The 17,318-nt window shown below is 41.6% G+C and overlaps 1 protein-coding gene across 3 annotated transcripts in view; it reads right to left on the bottom strand.

Annotated features, from left to right (window-relative positions):
- The window catches only part of NAP1L1 (nucleosome assembly protein 1 like 1), a 35,118-nt gene extending 24,893 nt beyond the window's left edge, over nt 1–10,225 (bottom strand). For all 3 annotated transcript variants that reach the window (XM_070409690.1, XM_070409692.1, XM_070409691.1), the window contains exon 1: nt 10,121–10,225. The gene's annotated coding sequence lies outside the window, so the exon portion shown is untranslated. The remainder of the gene's footprint in view (nt 1–10,120) is intronic.
- Nucleotides 10,226–17,318: the final 7,093 nt, after the last annotated feature.

Raw genomic sequence — 17,318 nt, 5'->3', positions numbered from 1 at the left:
GGATGTTTCTAACTCTCTATCCCTCTCCCTTCCTCTCTGTAAAAAAAAAAAAAAATCAATAAAATATATATTTATATATTTTTTTTTAAATAAAGGTCTGGGTCCCAACCGATGTCAGCTAAACCTTCCTGTCTCTTCAAATGTACTTCATGTCATATCACTGATAACAACCACACCCGTTAGCCTAACCTAGATATGCTTGCTGGAACACTGTCAACAATGCCCTTGGTTAGCCTGAATACTGTTAGAACTGATCAAAACACAGCCTAAGTTCTTTCTCATTTAGGATTAGTATTAACTTAAGCCCTAGCCTGTTTGGTTCAATGGATAGAGCATCAGCCTACTGACCTGGGTTTGATTCCAGTCAAGGGCATGTACCTCGGTTGCAGGCTCCTCCCCGGCCTGGGCCCTGGTTGGGGCTCGTGCAGGAGGCAACCAATCGATATGTGTTTCTCTGTCTTTCCCACTCTCTCTAAAAAATCAATGGTAAAATATCTTCGGGTGAGGATTAACCAAAAACAAATTTAAAAAAACCCTGCTTTTAGAAAACTAAAACTTAAGGTAAAGTGTGTTATAGTAAGGCAGAAAAACGGCTGAATGCCACTGATAATGCAGATTAAAAAAATTTTTAATCAAGCTTAGAACCCCACATTAAAATGAAGTTTTTATCTTTAAGAAGTTAAAACCTTAGTCTTTAATTCACAAAATGATGTAAGGCATGATTCCTTATATCAACATGCTTATATGCTTATTATTTAAAGTGTTAAGAGGTACTGAGTTTAGCAGCCAAGATCTAATATTACATCTACACTGCTAACCCTCAGTGTCCAATTTGTGGTATTACACTTAGAATTCAAAGTCCTACAAAATTCTTTTGATTCTTTATTAAAAAGGATTCAAGACAGAACAGGATGTCTTCAGAGATGCCTTCTCCAATCTGTCCATTCTGAATAAATTAAATTTCTTGGTTGTACACACTTTTTGTGTTTTTTTTTGTTTTGTTTTGTTTTGTTTGTTAATCCTCACCTGTATATATTTTTCCATTGATTTTTAGGGAGAGTGGGAGAGGAAAACAGAGAAACATCCATGTCAGAGAAAGACATCAGTTCGTTGCCTCCTGCACGAGCCCCAACCAGAGCCCAACTAGGGCCCAGGGCAGGGAGGAGCCTGCAACCAAGGTACCTGCCCTTGACCAGAATTGCACCTGGGACCCTTTGGTCTGCAGGCTGATGCTCTACCCAATGAGTCAAACCGGCTAGGGCCACACTTTCTGTTTTTTAAAGTAGGCTTAATTTTGAAGTCAGATCACTTGGGTTGACATCAACTTTGTAACAATCTCACTTAGGAAAAAAACTTCTGGCCTTATTTAATCATCTATAAAATTAGATAGAAAATCTTTTCCTCATTGGATTTATCTTATTAAGAAGCAAATTCATGTAAAAGACTTAAATAATTTGCTGGAACGACAGTTAAAAAACAGATTCTTTTAGTTCTGACAAATGTACAGAACGACTAATAAATATACCACTGTAATATAAGATGTAACATTAGGGGAAACTGGTTAAGAGGTATATAGGAATTCTCTGAACTATCTCTACAACTCCTCCATAAATCTAAAATTACAAATAGTTTATTATTTTTAATGTTTTTTTATTGATTTCGGAGAGGAAAGAGATAGATAGAAACATCAATGATGAGAGAGAATCATTGATCGGCTGCCTCCTGCACGCCCCTTACTGGGGATCAAGCCCGCAACCCAGGCATGTGCCCTTGACCAGAATCGAACCCGGAACCCTTCAGTCTGCAGGCCAATGCTCTATCCACTGAACCAAACCAGCCAGGACAGCGGTTCTCATCCTGTGGGTTGCGACCCCTTTGGCGATCGAATGACCCTTTCACAGGGGTCGCCTAAGTCCATCCTGCATATCAGATGTTTACATTACGATTCATAACAGTAGCAACATTACAGTTATGAAGTAGCAACGAAAATAATTTTATGGTTGGGTCACAACATGAGGAACTGTATTTAAAGGGCCAGAAGGTTGAAAACTACTGAGCTGGGGCAATAGTTTATTTAAAAAAAAAAAGAGAGAGAGATTCAGAGATTCTGAATCATCAAGTCTGATGAAGCAGACCCAAAAATCCACATTCTAAACAAGAAACATAGCTTCTGAAGTAGGCTATCTGAAGATAATCAGATCACACTGAGAAACACAAGTTTAAGTTAATGCCTACATTAATTATTTTACTGCAGCCAATAATTAAAGTCAATGAGAATTTTATTAATCCTACATGACAATGCTTTCTAAGAAAACTGAAGAATTTCCATTCCTGGTAGTGAGCAGTTAGATCATACAGATCAATTCTACCAATGAAAAACAGTGTTTGTTGCCCTGGCTGGTTTGGTTCAGTGGACAGAGCACCGGCCTGGGGACTGAAGGGTCCCAGGTTGATTCCGGTCAAAGGCACATGCCTGGGTTTCGGGCTTGACCTGGCTTGACCCCCAGTAGGGGGTGTGCAGAAGGCAGCCGATCAATGATTCTCGTTATTTTTTTAAATATATTTTATTGATTTTTTACAGAGAGGAAGGGAGAGGGATAGAGTTTGAAACATCGATCAGCTGCCTCCTGCACACCTCCCACTGGGGATGTGCCCGCAACCAAGGTACATGCCCTTGACCAGAATCGAACCGGGGACCCCTCAGTCCGCAGGCCAACGCTCTATCCAACGAGCCAAACCGGTTAAAGGCGATTCTCATTATTGATGTTTCAATCTCTCTCCCCCTCTCCCTTCCTCTCTGAAATCAATAAAAATATATATGTACTACCATTTGTAATCTTAAACAATAAAATATATATATATATAAATATATAAATATATATATATATAAATATATATATATTTTTTATTGTTTAAGATTACAAATGGTAGTACATGTCTCCTTTTCCCCCCGCATTGACCTTCCCCCGGCCTCCCCTACTTCCCTCCCTCCGCATATGCCCTCACTCCACCCCACCCCCACCCCTCCAGTGTCTTGTGTCCACTGGTTATGCTTATATGCATGCATACAAGTCCTTCGGTTGACCTCTTACCACACCCCAACAATGTTTTTTAAAAAAAGAAAAACAGTATTTGTTAAAATCCTAAAAGCAAAAAAAAATACGGGTGAGATAGTAAGGAATTCCTAACCCCAAACAAAAGGCAAAAGAGGAAGCAAAAAGATAAGTAGAAGGAAGTCCCTTTTGGCATAAGGGCAACTGCCGTCCACAAATTTAAGCTATTGTAGGGTGAAATCAAAAGCTCTGGACCTTTTCAAGTTGAGGAATCTTTATGACAACCCTCCTCAATTAAGCAGTAACCCCAAAGTGCTAAATTTTCAGGGTTAATAAACCAGTTATCCTGGATAAAAGCCCAAATTCATCTCATCAGTGTTGCCCTCAAAACCCCAAACTAGGAGCTTGAAGTGGTCTTGGACAGCATATCCAAATATAAGCGAAAAGCACCTTCATCCTAGACCTGAAATAATTCATTAAAGTAATTTTCAAGAGCAATAGGGACAACAGAAAAGAACACAATAGAAACCAGTCTATAAAGATTTAAATATTGTCAAAAAGGCTACAAATGTATAACTATAAACATAGACAAAAACAACCATGTTAACTGTATTTGAAAATACAATGCCTGCATCTGTTATCTATAAGGATCAGTCATCTATTAAAGGTGATATAGCTAATTTGGCAAAGAAATAAATAGAACTTCTAGAAAAAAAATAGGTAGGATTAACAGCAGACTAAACACAGCTAGGAAGAGAATTAAATGAGCTGGAAGCAAGCTTAGAAGAAATCTTCCAAAATATGGCGGAAACTAAAGGATGGGAAACACTATAGTTCAAAGGCATTTTGGGATACAATAAAGTCTAACACAAGTTAGATCTAAGATTTAACACATATTCTAGGAATAGAGGAGAGAATGGGCAGAATATTTGAAGAAATTAAGAGCAAAAAATTTTCTAGAACTAATGACTGATAGTCCTACAAATCCCAATCAGGATAATTAAGACGGTTCTTTTCAGTAATACCAAAAGACAACAGAATGTGCTGTTATGCTTAACATGCTGAAAATAACAAAGGATTTTAAATATATTTTTTAATTGATTTCAGAGAGAGAGCAGAAGAGATAGAACCATCAATGATGAGAATCACTGATCAACTGCCTCCTCCATGGCCCCTACTGGGGATCAAGCCTGCAACCTGGGTATGTGCTCTGATGGGGAATCCAACCAGTAACCTCTTGATTCACGGGTCAATGCTCAACCAGTAAGCCTCGCTAGCCAGACAAGGATTTTTAGAATATTATGCCTAACCAAAACATCCTTTAAGTATGAAGATAAAACAAACTTTTAGGCAAAAATTTCTCCAGCACTCTCACTAATAAATTCTATACGAACCTTCTTCAAGCAGAAGGCAAGTGATCCCAAATGGAAGGTCTAAGATATAAGAAATGAGGGGCAAAAAGGATATCCAAATGTTTCTAAATAAGTATTTAAACTAAAGGCCCCCATTAAAAATTGTCAATGAAACACAATCCTAACCAAAAAATAAAACTGGTATCACTGTATTAACATTAGAAAACCAACTTTAAGGAAAAGCATCCTATATAATAAAGAGCTAATATGCTAGTTAGACCAAACAGCAGAACGACAGTCCAGACCACCATCCGGAAGACCTTCCGGACGAAGCCGGGGCTTCAAGGGCCTGAGCCCCTTGCACGAATTTCGTGCATTGAGCCTCTAGTTACTAGAGATGAAAAGGTGAAAGGTTCACCCTAGCTGGTTTGGCTCAGTGGATAGAGCATCGGCCTGTGGACTGAAGGGTTCCAGGTCCAATTCCCAGGGGCACATGCCTGGGTTGTGTGCTCCATCCCCAGTAGGGGGAGTGCAGGAGGCAGCCAATCAATGATTCTCTCTCATCCGAAATACATAATATATAGATCTCAATGGAAGATAAGGTTCATCAGGACTGAAAGCATATGTTAACCTGAGAACTTGAATGCAAAGAAAACCTTTCAGTGGAGAAAAAGAGGATAGCAAGTGATAGAATCAGACCAGAAATTGATTATTTTGTGTACTTATAATAGTTAGATGTCCAGACATGAGCTATCAAGTAACTTATCAATGCAATAAACGTGGTTCTAAGTAAGTTCTCCTTACTTTCAGTGAGCAGGAAAGTTAACATTTATAGGGCCTATTTTTGTTTGTTTTTTAATATTTTATTGATTTTTTACAGAGAGGAAGGGAGAGGGATAGTCAGAAACATCAATGAGAGAGAAACATTGATCAGCCGCCTCCTGAACACCTCCTACTGGGGATGTGCCTGCAACCAAGGTACATGCCCTTGACCGGAATCGAACCTGGGACCTTTCACTCCGCAGGCGGACACTCTATCCTCTGAGCTAAACCGGTTAGGGCTATAGGGCCTATTCTATAGTGGATTAAGCTTTCCTCTTATTTACAGATAAAATAGTAAGCAACTTGCTCAGCAACACACCAGAGGTTAAGTGAAGAAACTAGGAATTAAAATCTGACTTTTAAAACCCATGCCCAATCCACCATTCCAAATACCAAGGTGCCTTCTCTATCAGCCTACTGCCCCATGGATTATGCCAATCACTACAAACTACACATTTTAAAACAAAAGATTTCCCTTTACCTCAGACCTCATTCCAAATGCACTTCAATAAATCTGTCTTTCAAGTATTGCTGCTCCCTTAACATTTTCAGTGGTCCAGGGCCTCAGTACTTTAGTCCCAACCAAAATGAACACCTATTTGAGAACACTATCTTCTGTTCAAGCGATCTCATTACCTAAGGTATTATCTGATCCAATGGCAAAGAAATGTACTGGATTGGACTGATATTTGAAAATACATGCAAACATAAACAAAAAATTTATTCATCTGAAATATGACATATGTTGGAAGACAACTTCAAAACCATCAAGTGCCACAGCTTTTCTTTGGAGCATAGTGAAATCCAAAAGGGCTTTTGAATTCCAAACTGATGTACAGCATAATAATTTAAGTCAAGGTAACTGTCCCTTTTAAAGCAATACAAAATCCTATTCATAAATCATCATTGCTCAGTTATGCATCCTTGGTTAAGTTCTTTCAACTATCCAATTTTCTCAATAAAATGGTCATAGCCCTAACCGGTTTGGCTCAGTGGATAGAGTGTCAGCCTGCGGACTCAAGGGTCCCAGGTTCGATTCCGGTCAAGGGCATGTACCTTGGTTGTGGGCACATCCCCAGTAGGGGGTGTGCAGGAGGCAGCTGATCGATGTTTCTCTTTCATGGATGTTTCTAACTCTCTATCCCTCTCCCTTCCTCTCTGTAAAAAAAATCAATAAAATATATTAAAATAAAAATCATCATTCTCCCCTTTAAAAAAAATTTAAATAAAAAAAAAGGGTCATACTACCTACCTCCAAGAGCACTATATCAGTTAATAATACATGCAGAATTTAAAATGTTACTGAATAATTACCCAATAAGTGCTGACTGTTGTGTTCTTCTGTACCTGGTTTACCTTAGAAAATAACCCTAATAAACTCTTCAAAATTACAGCCTCCTTTCCCAATAAAAATCAAAATATAGTAACCTTCAGAGCAAGTATGTAGCAGTAAAAGGCAGTTGATAACCAGAAGTATATGGGTTACCTTCTGTGGCAAGCCCAGTAATGTGATCTGGTGGTCTGCTGTCAATGCACTAAACAATTTACAAGGATGAGTGAAAACGACAGCACTCACCTTCTAACCCCTACTCTGCCCAACATGAAAGAACTTCTTATTCAGATGAAATTAGTATGAAATGGGACTTATAGGTTCTTTCATGTAAAGAATGTTATAGATACTACTCCATCCCCCAATCTTTTTCTTCACACCATCATCACAATTCTAAAAAACCAATTTGCTTTTTTGGTTCATAATGTATGATGTATATTCAAATAAGAGCTAAAATATTTAGTCAAAGAATCAACTAAGAATACAAGTAATCACAGATTTGAGGATCTGAATAGATCATTAGTTTTCTAAATTAATCAGAATCCATTCCCTCTAATCCTTTCTTTCATTAGTATTTCAAATTTATAACCAAGCAAAAAGTGAACAGAGTAAGCAGTGGTATTTTGACATTGTTAAAGAGAAAACCACAGGCCCAAAATGGCCTCACTCATGCTAAAAGCCCATGATACCAAACCTAGATTTAATACCTGATCTAATTGGAGTTTCATCCTCTCCCAAAAACAATCTTTTTAAAAACATATGTTTTTATAGCCAAAACCGGTTTGGCTCAGTGGATAGAGTGTTGGCCTGCGGACTGAAAGGTCCCAGGTTCGATTCCGGTCAAGGGCATGTACCTTGGTTGCGGGCACATCCCCAGTGGGAGATGTGCAGAAGGCGGCTGATCGATGTTTCTCTCTCATCGATCTACCTCTCTATCTCTCTCCCTTCCTCTCTGTAAAAAATCAATAAAATATATTTAAAAAAAGAAAAGAAATAAAAACATATGTTTTTATTGATTTCAGAGAGGAAGGGAGAGACAGAAACATCAATGATGACTGTTTCCTAGAAACAATCTTAATCAATCTGGAATTTTTTGCTCAACACCAATTAAGTAATCTCTCCCATGGACCATCTCCTTGCCCCCCTCCACCCCCTTGGAAAGAGACAATTGCATAATAGAAACCTCCCAGCCCTAGCTGGTTTGGCTCAGTGGAAAGAGCATCCGGCTGAGGGCTGAAGGGGTCCCTGATTTGATTCCAGTCAAAGGCACAGGGGTTGCAGGCTTGATCTCCAGTAGGGGGTGTGCAGGAGACAGCCAATCAGCGATTCTTTCTCATCATTGATGTTTCTATCTGTCTGTCCCTCTCCCTTCCTCTGAAATCAATAAAAAAAAAAAGAAAAAAGAAACCTCCCTGCTGAAAAAAACCCTGTTTTCTTTTTGTTAATAGCAACTTTGCCCTACCCTTCTTCCCATAAAAAGCTTCCACTTGGTACAACCCCTCCAAGGGGTGGATGGGATGCTGCTCATCCTTTAAAAAAGCCAATTAGATCTTCAAATGTACTCGGCTTAATTTTGTTCTTTAACATCTTGAAATCAAACAGATTCTGCTGCTTTTAGCCCCCTTTCCTACAAAAGGACTATGTAATTAATGTTTAGAATCAAATCAATAATCTGGAGATAACATGGACAAGTTACGTATGTAATAAAGTGAGCAAAAGCGCCTGGCTGGTGTGGCTGGATGGTTGGGCGCTAACCCATGAACCAAGAAGCCACCAGTTGATTCCTGGTCAGGGCACATTGCCCAGGCTGTGTGCTAGATCCCCCAGTAGGGGGCAACCAGGAAGCAATAGATGGATGTCTCTCATAGATGTTTCCATCTCTCTAGCCCTCTCTTTTGCTCCCTCTAAAAAATAAAACATTTACAAAGTCAATGGTCCTGTATAATTAATTATTTTTTAAATGATCAATAGCATTTTGTATTAAGTGTTGGTACAGGCAAAATTTTTAAATGCTATAAATCAAGTAAGAAAAACAATCTATGAAGTCAAGATTATTATATGTTTAGTTCTGTCTATCCTTCAGGCTTCCTAAAAAACAAACGCACGTATAAATGGGGCCCATTTTTGAACAAGCATTTGATACTCATTAATACTCCCAGAGGATCGTTGTAAACCTTTTACCTCCAGTCAGTTTTTAAAAATTATTGATTTTATAAAGGGAGAAACACTGATTTTGTTGTTCCATTTATGCATTCATTGATTCCTGTATTTGCCCTGATAGGGATCAACCCACAACCTTGACATAACAGGTCAACACTCTTAACCAACTGAACTACCTGCTCCCCCCCCCTCCCCCCCCAAGTTCTAAATAATCCTAAATACAGCAGGTCCTCGGATATGGTGGTTCCCCTCAATGTTGTTTCATTATAAAGTTGGGTAGGTGGTGCAGGAACTTAACTTGTGTTTATATTAATTAGCCTACAGTAATCTGGTTTCCTTGTACAGCACACAGTTTTGCTTCAAGTCAAAGAACCTCTCTCTTCTGGGAACTTCAATAAGAGAAAGCAATGCAAGTCCTAGAATGAAAGACACTGCGAGCCTGTGGTATTGCCCCTTTAGAGCCGTTAAAGGACTACATGAGTTAGGATCAACCCTCCCCCAACAGAAAAGCCTGGCCGAGACACCCACCCAAATTCCAGCTCTACCTGAGTTACACAAAAATATCCTGAGACCCTGCCACCCATCACCTGACATTCATCTTTCCTCCTGTATCCATAGAGAGATGAAGACCAAACAGAGGCAGGTCAAGAGCCGGACACCCCAGGGCTGGACTCATTGTTCACTGCTCATGCTTCCATCCCACCCTTTCTGCAACTTCCAGCAAGAACGGGCTGCTGGAGCTGGGGTCTCCGACCCGCCCCAGGTGGCGGCCACGTGTGCGGGAACCGCCGGGGCCTCCCCGCCCCACGCCGTCACCCCCTCCAGGGGGCGGAGCGCCCGGGAGCCCGCAGCCTCCCCGCCCCGGGGCCTCATCCCTTCACGGCCCCTCCCTCCCTCCCATCGGAATTCGCAGCCTCCGCCGCTCTTTCCATCCCCCAGCGGCCTCCGCCGGGTATTAATTTTGAGGAAACCGGGACGTCGAGCCCGGCCGTCGGCTCTGCACCCGAGCCGGGCCGGCGATCCGGGAGCCGGCGGCGTCGTCCTCGCCCCCTCCCGGCGCCCGACCGACGCCGCGGCCTCGCCCCCGGCCACGCGGAGAAGCCGGTGGCGCTCGGGGTCCCGCGGCGCCGCCAGGCACGGCCCCCGACCCTCGCAGGCCGCACCAACCCCCGCGCCTCCTCAGCCGTCCCCGAAAAGAGGCGCAGGCTGATCCCGGGGCCCTCTCGGGCGATGGGGTCGACACTCGGCGGACGGCCCCGGCTCTGGCCTCGCAGAACGAGCCGGGAGCCGCGGACTGCCCCCCGCAGCCCCGCTCAGGCCCCCGTCCCTCCGATCCTCCCCTCCGCGCCGACCGCCCGGCCGACATCCCGTCCCCCCTTCTCGTTCAGGCCCCCATCCGTTACCGATGGCGAGCACGGGGCGCCCGGCGGCCGGAGCTGCGCAGTCCGTGACTCAGGGCAGCGGCGGGAGGAGCAGGAGGCGGCGCTGCGAGCAGATGGCGCTAAAAAAGACCCGAGAGCCCGCCGCTCGCGCTCATATACAATTAGCGTCAGCACGTAGGGCCACTCCGCCGCCCTCCCCCTGGCCTCGCCGTCGCCTAGCAACGCGAGCGGGAGGCGGGCCCAGGACGAGTCGCTTAGCAACAGAACCGTCCTTCTTTGCTAACGACCTCCCAGCCCTCGGCGAGCAGCTCGGGTTCCCCCGCTCCCGCTTCCGCCCCCTACTACACCCCGGGCCGTGTGGCGTTTTATCCGCTGCTCTGGAAAAGGACATTTCAGCCCTTTTCGTTCACGGGGAAGGCCTCGAACTTCGCGTCTCGTCCCTAGGCGCCTCGCTCCCCTTGGCGTGATGCTGGCAGAGGGTGAAGGGGAGGGAGGAGGGCCGCCAGCCGTGTGGTTCCCGGCTCGCCCCAACGTGATGGGAGCGCATTTTGGTTCCTAATTCCTGCGTCTCCCTTTCCCGGGTAACCATTTTCTCCTCCCCCCCAAAGAACAACAGCGCTTCCCTCCTGACCCCCTCAGCGGCGGCTTCTACCGGTTTTGCGTCTCCTGAGAGTGGATCTCGGTGGCTTCCACGGGTGCCCCTCATCCCAACTTCAGCATCCTTTCACTTGACTGGTGGTCCCTCATATTTGCTTCAGTTCTTTTGGTGGAGGAAAGAGGCACGCGTTTGTGTTTTCTCTGGATGCTTTCTAATGAGAACAGACTTGGTTCATCTTTCTGAAAAAGGAGATCCCCTGTAAATGCTCAAGACTGCCGAACGGCTGGGGCTATTTTTCCACTGATGTTGGATTGGCCAAGAGTCGCTCATGAAGCAGTGGTTCTCAAAGTGTGGTCCGGGTTCCCAGACGCTTTCTAGGGGGGAGGTCAGATGTAAAAACGCTTAGTAAAAAGTCAGTTGCTTTTTGCACGTTTATTCTCACAGTGGAGTTTCCCAGAGGTTACCTGACACGTGATATGGAAACATTGAAAACAAGCAAATGTTACCACGCAGTCATCTGCTGTGAAAACAGACATTCGAGAGATTTGCAGAAATGTGCAACAATGTTCTGTAAAGTGGTTACTTTTGTCAACTAATGATAGTTGGGGCTCATTCAAGCCAACAGGAACTCCAGTGTGGGGTTGGTGAAGAGGGAAACTTTGTGCCAACAGCTCAATTGTGACAGCATTGGAGCAGCTCAATTATGAAACAGCCCCGGCGAGGCCTCTCCAGCCGGGCAGCGCTGTGGTGCCCCGGGCAGGTGCCCTCGGCTGCGCCTGCTCTGCAGCGAAGAACCTCAGCCTGAGTCTTTGGTGGGAGGAAAGGTGTGCGGTCCAAGCCACGGGGGATCTTATTTATAGAAGTCCCTGCCCCTGGCCCCTGATTGGGCCACCCTCATGTAAATGAGGCTCCAACTCCTCAGTGTGATTGGTCAGAATGGAGCTGCTCTGATTGGCCAGTGAGGATAGAGCAGCGCCGCTCTGACTGTGGAAGGGAAGCTTCAGTCCTATAGATTGAAATGGGAACTTTGTCAGAGTTGGCTCAGAACTGGAGGCAGGCATGTCAGTGCTGGAGGCAGGCAGTTGAGCTGGGGTTTGCCTGAGGGAGCCCCTGTTTAGAAACCACTGCTACGCTCTGCTTTTAAATTTGAGCCCAGTCAGTCACCGGGAGCACTTAGTAGTATCTTCTTTTTTAGGGTCAACACTTTTCCTACAAAAGATTCTTTCATTTTTAATTGGTTTATTGTTTTAAATAAGAAATAACTATTCTTAAAATGTCTTTGTTTTAATTTCTAATGTGATAAATATCAGTATCTGTAATGCACATAAAAGTTCTTTGGGGTCCTCGGTTTTTAAGTGTAAAGGGTCCTGAAACCAAAATGTTTGAGAACCTCTTCTTTAAATATTGCATTCCTTGAAACTTCAAACTGCCCAGAGTTATCTATTGTAAGCCTCACAGTTAGCAACTATCTCTATTCCATTTGAGAGTATACAGGTTTTTTTTCTCTTGACACTCCCCAATCCCATTGAAATTAGTTGCTTTTCCCACTCTATGCTACAGGTGCCTCAGTTTATCCACTCATTTTGGTTTTTCACATGTGATTCTTTTGTTTTTTCTCAATCTTTATTTTTATTGTTTTAACCTTTTTTTCAACCTTCTTTATGTACATCCTACTCAACAATGATGTAAGGCTAACAAGGATTATAATGACATCAGTAATGACTCCTCATGAAGAATCCACAATACATAAACTAGATGGACCAGTGCCCAATATGTACATACATTTGGCACTATTTTCAGTGGAGGTCTCAAGAGCACTGCATTTTAATCAAAGCTATGCACAATGCAAGGTAATGCACATATTAAAAATGAACTAAATAGCTTTCTCTTCCTTTCCATAAACCTTTTTGGTGGTAGAACAACGTCTGAGACCAAACTGAGTAGTTAGCCTTCATGATGGTTTCTATCCCACTCCAGGGGGCCCCCACCAATTTCAGGCACTGACCTAGTTCCCCAAATTTCTGATGCTTCAACTCCCAACCCCAGGTTTAAGAGCTTATCATTAATAGTCTATATATATATATATTTCCCCCTCTTCTCCAGCATCCTCCCCCAGCTTCCTCCTCCCTTTCTTTCAATGTTTCCTAGTCAATCTAAAAAAATTAAACAATAGCAAATTGCTAATCATGCCTTTTAATGTGATCTTTTGAACCACAGTTTGTAAGTCTAAACCTCTGCCATTTAAGTCCAGGGAAGGCCAAGCATTTATGCATTCGTTAAACAAATATTTATGTCAGGAATAACTTGAGACACTGGAAATACAGCATTGAACAAGAAAGACAAGATTCTTGATTTTTAGTGAGCTTATGTTTTAGTGAAGTTGGGCAAGTGGCAGACAAGTAATGAAATAATTGTAGATATTAGTAAGTGAAAGAGCTATGAAGAAAATAAAATGAGACAAAGGGGTAGAAGATGAATAACCTAAAGTAAGCTTTGTACATTGACCCCTCTTAGATCCCCAAGTCACACAACGTAGTTAACTCGTGTAATTACTATTAATGGTGGCCCTGGTCACTGATCTTGGGCTATGCTAAACTTTTGGTTTAAAGTTCCTTTTTTTTCATCCCCCATTATTTTCACTTGATAGATTTTTTTTTACAGCATTGTAACCTAGTCAATTAGAAGTATGGCTTTGAGAGTCAAACAGCCCAGGTTTTTAAACAATATGTAAAACAATATGTAAACAATATGTGAAATTTTAAACAATACGTAAGTTGCATAACATGGTACCTGATATAATAAACACTAAGAGTTAAACATTATCAACCTCTTACTAAGGTTACTGTATTTGTTTTTGCTTTATTTAAAGGTTGAGGGACCTTCCCTGAAGTCTTCTAATAGTATCTAACACTGTTTTTGTGAAATATTTTATCAAAAGCTATCTTTTCACAAATTTTTATTTATTTTTAATTGATTTCAGAGAGGAGGGGAGAGAGACAGAGAGATAGAAACATCAGTGATGAGAGAGAATTATTGATTGGCTGCCTCCTGCACGCCCCCTGCTGGGGATAGAGCCTGCAACCTGGGCATGTGCCCTTGACTAGAATCGAACCCGGGACCCTTCAGTCTGCAGGCCAACACTCTATCCACTGAGCCAAACTGGCTAGGGCCACAAATTTTTAAACATTTTCCTGAGCTGAAAGAATCTACATCAATTACCACAAAGGAGTATAACCTAAATTTCTAAATTGGATACAGATACTGAAGAGATCAACCAGACAAGTCAATAACAAAGACAATATTTTAAATGTGCTTGTGTCTGTATTTCAGCCCCTAAATAATAGGAAAGTACATAGGGTTGAAAGTCAGACAGGCATACATTCATCCCAACACTCTGTGACCTTACATAAGTACTTATGCACTCTGACCTTGGGTTTCCCCATTTATAAAGTGCATTAATAATTCTAATAACGGCTGCCTCTTCATTAACATGAAACAGAGAAATATGTAAGCCTCCAGAGCAATGACTTTCACTTATAGTACTGAATAAATGTTTATTTTCTCCCCTCCCAATAAATAAGTATGCAAAATGTCTAATTGCAAGAACAATAATTGTAATCTAAAAACGACACAAGTATATTTAAATAACTGATATCGTAGTTTTGAACCTAGTTGGTTTTATTTTTTCCAAATTGTTATATAAATGCAATCAATCTAAACTCATAAAATTATAAAATCAACCTAAATTCCAGTGGAGAATTGTGAAAAAGTTGCCTTAAATTTCTCCCTCTATATCCAAAGAAGGATAAATAGGTTTTTTTTAAATTTGAACATATCTTTATTTTGCTGTCATTTTTTATTGAAAATTTTATTTAAACAATTGAGGATTCACATGCCATTGTACAACATAACACAGAGAGATCCACCTAAATTTTACCCAATTTACAATGGTAACAACAATCCACAACCTTATTCAGATTTCCCCAGTTTCACTTGGATCCACATATGTGTGTGTGTTTAGTTCTATATAATGTTATCACATGATAAGTTTGTGTATCTGTCATGACAAGCAAGATACAGAACCATCCCATCACCACAAGAATCTCTGACGTTGCCCTTTTATGATGATTGGGGGTTTTTCCCTAATTTATATGCCAGATATGGTCCTACTGTCCCAGATTTTACTTTTTTCCTTGTTTCTCACAAATAGACCACTTAGGCGCAGAATAGGTCATTCCTCAGTGTGGATTTTCAGTATTTCTTACCTGAACTATTTGCAATAGCCTTGCCTTTAGTCTCCCTAATATCAATCTTTTATTCCTCTCTAATCTATATTGCCAAAGTTATGGTTCTAAAATACAAGTCTAGCCCTATCTGTTTTGGCTCAGTGGATAGAGTGTTGGCCTGCAGACAGAAGGGTCCCGTGTTTGATTCCAGTCAAGGGCTTATACCTCTGTTGCAGGCTCTCCCCCGCCACCCCCCCCCCCCCCCCCAACCCCCGGCCTGGCCCTGGTCAGGGTGCCTGCAGGAGGCAACTAGTCGATGTGTTTTTCTGACATGGATATTTCTATATTTCTCTCTGTCTTCCCCTCTTTCTTTTTTTTTTTTAAATATATTTTATTGATTTTTTACAGACAGGAAGGGAGAGAGATAGAAAGTTAGAAACATCGATGAGAGGGAAACATCGATCAGCTGCCTCCTGCACACTCCTCACTGGGGATGTGCCCGCAACCCAGGTACATGCCCTTGACAGGAATCGAACCTGGGACCTTTCAGTCCGCAAGCCGACGCTCTATCCACTGAGCCAAACCGGTTTCGGCTGTCTTCCCCTCTTTCTAAAAATTAATGGGAAAATATCCTTGGGTGAGGATTAAAAAATAATAATAATAACTTAAAAAAGTCTCTATAACAATAGTGTCAACAATAAAAATCTAAAAAAATAAAATAAAATACAAGTCTAATCAAGTCTACTTTTTAAGAAAACCTACAATGGCACTTTGTCTACATGACAATATAAGGTCTATAAAGCCCATTCCAGTCTGAAGCCATCTTATTTTTCTAGCCACGTAATCCCACTACCCATTGTCATGAACCCACTTTTTATGACTTTGAACTATTCACCAGACCCTTAACATGCCAAGTGTTTTTATGCCCTCTGCTCTTCTACTTATCCTTAGACACCTAGTTCAAATTTTTATCTTCTCTGGGGAACCTACCCTAACACATAAAGGCATAGCTGGCTACACACTTTTATCTGTTTTCAGGCAACTTTTTTATGTATATATGTATGTATGTATGTATGTGTGTGTGTTTCCATGTTTCCTTCTCCTTCAGCATATACTATACTAGATTATTAATTGCTATAGGTAAGTGTCCTTTTTTTGTATACCCCTGACTTAGACAGTGACTAAGCAGGGCAAGGCCTTCAATAAATATTTATTTGAAAGAATGAAATGAAAGGAAAAAAGCAAGGAAGAAAGCATTGGGGTAGGGGGAGGGAGGGAGAAATCCTCTGTTGAAAATACTACATTTATCATGGAATCTATGTTTCATAGAGAAAATTTGACAATCTAACCTATGCAAGAATACTTTCGGGTATTATTTGGAGACAATTGGAGTGTCCATTATTGGGAGAATTGATAGTGAAATGTGGTGATTGCACACAAGTTGATGTATTGATTCCCTCAGATAGAAGAGTTCCAAGACTTCAATAATAAGAGTTATAACCAGTTCAAATAATAATGTTTGAAAGTCCAAGTGGGCTTTGTCTTTTCAGTATCAAAAATGAGCACTAGAGGAGAATCCTAGCTCTTTTCTGCTGCTAATCACTTTAATGGCTCTAATGTACTAGTAAAAGGTAGAAAGAGGTATTTTACTTTCATTTCCCCAATTTTAGTGATATTTTATTAGAATAATAATTATTTCACTTGTTCAGGTGTGGGTGTTTTTGTTTTTATATTCAGTTTGCTCTTATGACATTTTTAAGCTTCTGAAATACTTATCAAATTTCACCAGAATCACCAATAACAAACACTGATTTTTGTGGGCAAGCCCATTTTGATTTATAATGACATAGCATTTTTCACATCTACAAGTTAAAACTTGGTTCACATATCAAATTATTTATAACTTTGCTGAGATACAATTTTTTGGTGAATTTTGGACACCTTCCTTTATGACAAGGAAAGCAAAGGAATCTATTTACTTGTTGGGTTCTAAATAAAACCTATTTTCCCTGCCTGAGTTTCAGATCAATTGAAAGGAAGCAGGCAAATGGAAATCAAAAATAGCACTTTTGTCCCAGCTGCTTTGGCTAAGTGGATAGAGCATTGGCCTGGGGACTGAAGGGTCCCAGGTTTGATTCCAGTCAAGTACACATCCCTGGGTTGTGGGCTTGATCCCCAATAGGGGGCATGCAGGAGGCAGCCAATCAGTGATTCTCTCTCATCATCGATGTTTCTATCTCTCTCTCCCTTTTCCTTTCTCTCTGAAATCAATAAAAATATATTAAAAAATAAAGAGCACCTTTCTTGCAGATATAGTAGGTGCAGTGGCTTCATCTCTGACTAACAGCACAGACCCCTCTGTGCCCACAGTGAGGCAGAATGCAGACCTGCCCAG

Source organism: Myotis yumanensis, unplaced genomic scaffold (genome assembly GCF_028538775.1).
Source record: "Myotis yumanensis isolate MYYU_CA2020_CCGP unplaced genomic scaffold, mMyoYum1.0.hap1 SCAF_3, whole genome shotgun sequence".
NCBI lineage: Eukaryota > Metazoa > Chordata > Mammalia > Chiroptera > Vespertilionidae > Myotis > Myotis yumanensis.
Note: the sequence above shows the minus strand (reverse complement) of the source record. Positions and strands in the feature narration are given on the sequence as shown.